A 7,182-nucleotide genomic window follows, 5' to 3' on the forward strand; every position below is an offset into this window, starting at 1 on the left:
GCCGACGCCGCCCCGCCCCGCGACAGCCCCGCCGGAGCCGCCGCCCGCTGCCATTGACCCGCCGTCGCGAATCGGTAAAAAGCCGCCGCCGGTTTTTTTCGGTTTAGAGCTAGATCGGTTTTTAGGGTTAGGGTTTTTCTCGGTTTTCTCCGGTTTCTCTATTCCTCAACATACTAACAAACAAGCCTTTTAACAATAATCTAACAAATATCCCTCAATGCATATATTTGGTATGGCCATGCTTCCATTTTTCTAGAGGTATGAAGCTCGAAAATAATGCAAATAGTGCATTATTAGTGTTGGGTGGAAGCATGAGATCTTGATAAATGAAAGAAAAAAATCCTGCCAACTGCGTATGCATACATGTGGAAGCTTTTTATACAGGAAACAATGTTTTCTCTACATTTCTCACCATCATCATCTGATGCGCAGAATATTGAAATTAAGGAATAGCCACGATTGCATGCATACATTGCTATGGGTTATTCAAATTATCTACAAAGCTCGACCTACAAAAAGTTTGATGATAAATGACCTACACATCACCAGAACAATACTAAGCAGCCAATGAAGATACAAAACAATGAGTACTTGGCTGTTGGATAGTCAAATCTGGGGCATTAGATGCAATGGAATACCTTTTATTTCAATATGGGGCGCTTGTAATTGGGTTGGTGGGGACGGATTTTTAAATCCACTTTAGGTTCTCTGGCCGGCCGGTGCTACTCCGGTAGCCGATCCAGCCGCTGACGCACCTGATTTGACCTGAAAAAGTACCAATCAAGATGAGGATGGGGAGGCTTGATCAGTGGCAGGGGCGGAGCTGGCAGTGGCGGAGCTGGCTGGTTGGGTGGCCGTGTTGCTCGACGGCGTGGGGAGCAGGACAAAGCTGCATGCGAGGTAGGGGGAGAAGGGATCTAGGCGAGGTGAGGGAGATCGGGCCAGTGCTGCTGCGATTGAAATCGGGAGTGATTAGGGGAGAGGATTACGTGCGGGGGCTGGGCCCTGTCGGTTTTTTTTTTCCTTACATAAGAATCACAATTTGTGAGCCGTCAGATTCCAATTGGATCGGCGGCGTCGGGCTGGTCTGGCGTTGGACGTCTACCAGACTACAAATAGGAAGAGTTTCCCTTTCCTAAAAGAAATTATGTTGAAACTAGTTTTCCGTCAAGAATGGGTGAACTTTATTATGCAATGCATCTCAGCAGTTGAATACGGAGTTAGGATTAATACAGAGGAAAGTGAGAGTTTTAAGCCTACAAGAGGCTTGCGGCAGGGTGACCTATTGTCACTATACATTTTCTTGTTGTGTACTCAAGGCTTGAATGCCCTACTGACACATGCGGAGGAAAATGAAAAATATCTCAGGTGTAAGAGTATGTAGAGACGCCCCATCGATAACAAACCTTCTTTTTGCGGATGATTCATTGATTCTTATGAAAGCCAACAAACAAAGTGCAGAAACTCTGAAAGTTGCGCTCGATTTATATTGCGAGGCATCGGGACAGTTAGTTAGCATTGAAAAATCTAGTATTTTCTTCGGTCCCAACACGAAGGTGGAGATTAGAGCACAACTTTGCACAACACTGAATATAATGACAGATGCCCTTAGAGATAAATATCTGGGCCTGCCAGCAAATGTGGGGATAGATAAAACAAACTGTTTCCAATTCTTAATTGAGCGTGTTGTCAAGAGAATCAATGGATGGAAGGAAAAATTACTATCTACCTGTAACGCCCTCGATGCAACTATATCTCCCACGTGTCGAAGCACGACTTAGAGGCATAACCGCATTGAAAGCAATGTCGCAAGTGAGGTAATCTTCGCAAACAACCCATGTAATACATAAGGGAAAGAGATACATAGTTGGCTTACAATCGCCACTTCACACAATTACATGAATAAAGCATTACAACATCCAAATACAATCAAGGTCCGACTACGGAACCAAAATAAAAGAAGACTACCCCAAATGTTACACAGATCCCCGATCGACCTCAACTGGGCTCCACTACTGATCAACTAGAACGAAACAACACAAAGGACAAGATCTTCATCGAGCTCCTCCTTGAGCTTGGTTGCGTCATCTGCACGGTTCAACGGCACCTGCAAGCTGGTTTTGGAAGTAACTGTGAGTCACGGGGACTCAGCAATCTCACACCCTCGCGATCAAGACTATTTAAACTTATAGGAAGGGTAAAAGGTACGAGGTGGAGCTGCAGCAAGCGACTAGCATATATGGTGGCTAACATACGCAAATGAGAGTGAGAAGAGAAGGCAAATCACGGTCGGACAACTATGATCAAGAAGTGATCCTAGAACAACCTACGTCAAACATAACTCCAACACCGTGTTCACTTCCCGGACTCCGCCGAGAAGAGACCATCACGGTTACCCACGCCGTTGATGTATTTTAATTAATATCAACTTCAGGTTTTCTACAACCGGACATTAACAAATTCCCATCTGCCCATAACCGCGGGCACGACTTTCGAAAGTTCAAATCCCTGCAGGGGTGTCCCAACTTAGCCCATCACAAGCTCTCACGGTCAATGAAGGATATTCCTTCTAGCGGAAAGACCCGATCTGACTCGGAATCCCGGTTACAAGATATTTCAACAATGATAAAACAAGACCAGCAACACCGCCCGAATGTGCCGACAAATCCCGATAGGAGCTGCACATATCTCATTCTCAGGTCACACTCAGATGAGCACTACGTACAACTAAAACCAACCCTCAAGTTTCCCCGAGGTGGCCCCACGTGTAGCTCAGTTCGGACCAACACTCAAAGGAGCACTAGCCCGGGGGGGGGGGTTAAATAAAGATGACCCTTGAGTCTGCAGAACCCAAGGGAAAGAAAAGGCTAGGTGGCAAATGGTAAAACCAAGGTTGGGCATTGCTGGAGGAGTTTTATTCAAGGCGAACTATCAAGGGGTTCCCATTATAACCCAACCGCGTAAGGAACATAAAATCCGGGAACATAACACCGATATGACGGAAACTAGGGCGGCAAGAGTGGAACAAAACACCAGGCATATGGCCGAGCCTTCTGTTGGAAATATGCCCTAGAGGCAATAATAAATTAGTTGTTATTATATTTCCTTGTTCATGATAATTGTTTATTATCCATGCTAGAATTGTATTGATAGGAAACTCAGATACATGTGTGGATACATAGACAACACCATGTCCCTAGTAAGCCTCTAGTTGACTAGCTCGTTGATCAATAGATGCTTACGGTTTCCTGACCATGGACATTGGATGTCATTGATAATGGGATCACATCATTAGGAGAATCATGTGATGGACAAGACCCAATCCTAAGCCTAGCACAAGATCATGTAGTCCGTATGCTAAAGCTTTTCTAATGTCAAGTATCATTTCCTTAGACCATGAGATTGTGCAACTCCCGGATACCGTAGGAGTGCTTTGGGTGTGCCAAACGTCACAACGTAACTGGGTGGCTATAAAGGTACATTACAGGTATCTCCGAAAGTGTCTGTTGGGTTGGCACGAATCGAGACTGGGATTTGTCACTCCGTGTGACGGAGAGGTATCTCTGGGCCCACTCGGTAGGACATCATCATAATGTGCACAATGTGATCAAGGAGTTGATCACGGGATGATGTGTTATGGAACGAGTAAAGAGACTTGCCGGTAACGAGATTGAACAAGGTATCGGGATACCGACGATCGAATCTCGGGCAAGTATCATACCGATAGACAAAGGGAATTGTATACGGGATTGATTAAGTCCTCGACATCGTGGTTCATCCGATGAGATCATCGTGGAACATGTGGGAGCCAATATGGGTATCCAGATCCCGCTGTTGGTTATTGGCCGGAGAGTCATCTCGGTCATGTCTGCATGTCTCCCGAACCCGTAGGGTCTACACACTTAAGGTTCGGTGACGCTAGGGTTATAGAGATATTAGTATGCGGTAACCCAAAAGTTGTTTGGAGTCCCGGATGATATCCCGGACGTCACGAGGAGTTCCGGAATGGTCCAGAGGTAAAGAATTATATATAGGAAGTGCTATTTCGGCCATCGGGACAAGTTTTGGGGTCACCGGCATTGTACCGGGACCACCGGAAGGGTCCCGGGGGTCCACCGGGTGGGGCCACCTGCCCCGGGGGCCACATGGGCTGTAGGGGGTGCGCCTTGGACTACATGGGCCAAGGGCACCAGCCCCTAGAGGCCCATGCGCCAAAGGGACAAGAGGAGGGGAGAGTCCTAAAGGGGGAAGGCACCTCCGAGGTGCCTTGGGGAGGATGGACTCCTCCCCCCTTGGCCGCACCCTTCCTTGGAGGAAGGGGCAAGGCTGCGCCCTCCCCCTCTCCCTTGGCCCTATATATAGTGGGAGGAAGGGAGGCCAACCATACCTAAGCCCTGGCGCCTCCCTCTCCCTCCCAAGCATAACATGATCAAACCCAGAACTCTTTGGGTGTTAGTCACATGGGGATGTGACCTTGAGTGTTAATCACATATCGATGTGAACTAGATTATTGACTCTAGTGCAAGTGGGAGACTGTTGGAAATATGCCCTAGAGGCAATAATAAATTGATTATTATTATATTTCCTTGTTCATGATAATCGTTTATTATCCATGCTATAATTGTATTGATAGGAAACTCAGATACATGTGTGGATACATAGACAACACCATGTCCCTAGTAAGCCTCTAGTTGACTAGCTCGTTGATCAATAGATGGTTACAGTTTCCTGACCATGGACATTGGATGTCATTGATAACGGGATCACATCATTAGGAGAATGATGTGATGGACAAGACCCAATCCTAAGCCTAGCACAAGATCATGTAGTTCGTATGCTAAAGCTTTTCTAATGTCAAGTATCATTTCCTTAGACCATGAGATTGTGCAACTCCCGGATACCGTAGGAGTGCTTTGGGTGTACCAAACGTCACAACGTAACTGGGTGACTATAAAGGTGCACTACGGGTATCTCCGAAAGTGTCTGTTGGGTTGGCACGAATCGAGATTGGGATTTTGTCACTCCGTGTAAACGGAGAGGTATCTCTGGGCCCACTCGGTAGGACATCATCATAATGTGCACAATGTGACCAAGGGGTTGATCACGGGATGATGTGTTACGGAACGAGTAAAGAGACTTGCCGGTAACGAGATTGAACAAGGTATCGGTATACCGACGATCGAATCTCGGGCAAGTACCATACCGCTAGACAAAGGGAATTGTATACGGGATTGATTGAGTCCTTGACATCGTGGTTCATCCGATGAGATCATCGTGGAACATGTGGGAGCCAACATGGGTATCCAGATCCCGCTGTTGGTTATTGACCGGAGAACATCTCGGTCATGACTACATGTCTCCCGAACCCGTAGGGTCTACACACTTAAGGTTCGATGACGCTAGGGTTATAAAGGAAGTTTGTATGTGGTTACCGAATGTTGTTCGGAGTCCCGGATGAGATCTTGGACGTCACGAGGAGTTCCGGAATGGTCCGGAGGTAAAGATTTATATATAGGAAGTCCTGTTTCGGCCATCGGGACAAGTTTCAGGGTCATCGGTATTGTACCGGGACCACCGGAAGGGTCCCGGGGGCCCACCGGGTGGGGCCACCTGCCCCGGGGGGCCACATGGGCTGTAGGGGGTGCGCCTTGGCCTACATGGGCCAAGGGCACCAGCCCCTAGAGGCCCATGCGCCAAGATATGGGAAAAAGGGGAGAGTCCTAAAGGGGGAAGGCACCTCCGAGGTGCCTTGGGGAGGATGGACTCCTCCCCCCCTCTTAGCCGCACCCCTTCCTTGGAGGAAGGGGCAAGGCTGCGCCTCCCCCCTCTCCCCTGACCCTATATATAGTGGAGGGGAGGGAGGGCATCCATACCTGAGCCCTTGGCGCCTCCCTCCCTCCCGTGACACCTCCTCCTCTCCCGTAGGTGCTTGGCGAAGCCCTGCAGGATTGCCACGCTCCTCCATCACCACCACGCCGTTGTGCTGCTGCTGGATGGACTCTTCCTCAACCTCTCCCTCTCTCCTTGCTGGATCAAGGCGTGGGAGACATCGTCGAGCTGTACGTGTGTTGAACGCGGAGGTGCCGTCCGTTCGGCACTAGGATCATCAGTGATCTGAATCACGACGAGTACGACTCCATCAACCCCGTTCACTTGAACGCTTCCGCTTAGCGATCTACAAGGGTATGTAGATGCACTCTCCTTCTACTCGTAGATGGTTTCTCCATAGATAGATCTTGGTGACGCGTAAGAAAATTTTGAATTTCTGCTACGTTCCCCAACAGTGGCATCATGAGCTAGGTCTATTGCGTAGATTCTTTGCACGAGTAGAACACAAAGTAGTTGTGGGCGTCGATATTGTTCAATATGCTTGCCGTTACTAGTCTTATCTTGATTCGGCGGCATCGTGGGATGAAGGGGCCCGGACCAACCTTACACGTACGCTTACGTGACACCGGTTCCACCGACAAACATGCACTAGTTGCATAAGGTGGCTGGCGGGTGTCTGTCTCTCCCACTTTAGTCGGATCGGATTTGATGAAAAGGGTCCTTATGAAGGGTAAATAGCAATTGGCATATCACGTTGTGGTTCATGCGTAGGTAAGAAACGTTCTTGCTAGAAACCCATAGCAGCCACGTAAAACATGCAAACAACAATTAGAGGATGTCTAACTTGTTTTTGCAGGGTATGCTATGTGATGTGATATGGCCAAAGGATGTGATGAATGATATATGTGATGTATGAGATTGATCATGTCCTTGTAATAGGAATCGCGACTTGCATGTCGATGAGTATGACAACCGGCAGGAGCCATAGGAGTTGTCTTAATTTATTTGTGACCTGCGTGTCAACTTAAACGTCATGTAATTACTTTACTTTATTGCTAACTGTTAGCCATAGTAGTAGAAGTAATAGTTGGCGAGGCAACTTCATGAAGACACGATGATGGAGATCATGACGATGAAGATCATGGTGTCATGCCGGTGACGATGATGATCATGGAGCCCCGAAGATGGAGATCAAAAGGAGCAAAGTGATGATGGCCATATCATGTCACTATTTGATTGCATGTGATGTTTATCATGTTTATACATCTTATTTGCTTAGAACGACGGTAGTAAATAAGATGATCCCTTACAACAATTTCAAGAAGTGTTCTCCCCTAACTGTGCACCGTTGCG

At 47.6% G+C, this 7,182-nt stretch overlaps 1 long non-coding RNA gene across 1 annotated transcript in view; it reads right to left on the bottom strand.

Moving 5' to 3' along the window:
- Window positions 1-1,060, bottom strand: part of LOC123058269 (uncharacterized) — a 28,308-nt gene extending 27,248 nt beyond the window's left edge. The window contains exon 1 of the long non-coding RNA XR_006427112.1: window positions 639-1,060. This is a non-coding gene — a long non-coding RNA (uncharacterized lncRNA). The remainder of the gene's footprint in view (window positions 1-638) is intronic.
- Between the last annotated feature and the right edge of the window lie 6,122 nt (window positions 1,061-7,182).

This window comes from Triticum aestivum, chromosome 3A, assembly GCF_018294505.1.
Source record: "Triticum aestivum cultivar Chinese Spring chromosome 3A, IWGSC CS RefSeq v2.1, whole genome shotgun sequence".
NCBI lineage: Eukaryota > Viridiplantae > Streptophyta > Magnoliopsida > Poales > Poaceae > Triticum > Triticum aestivum.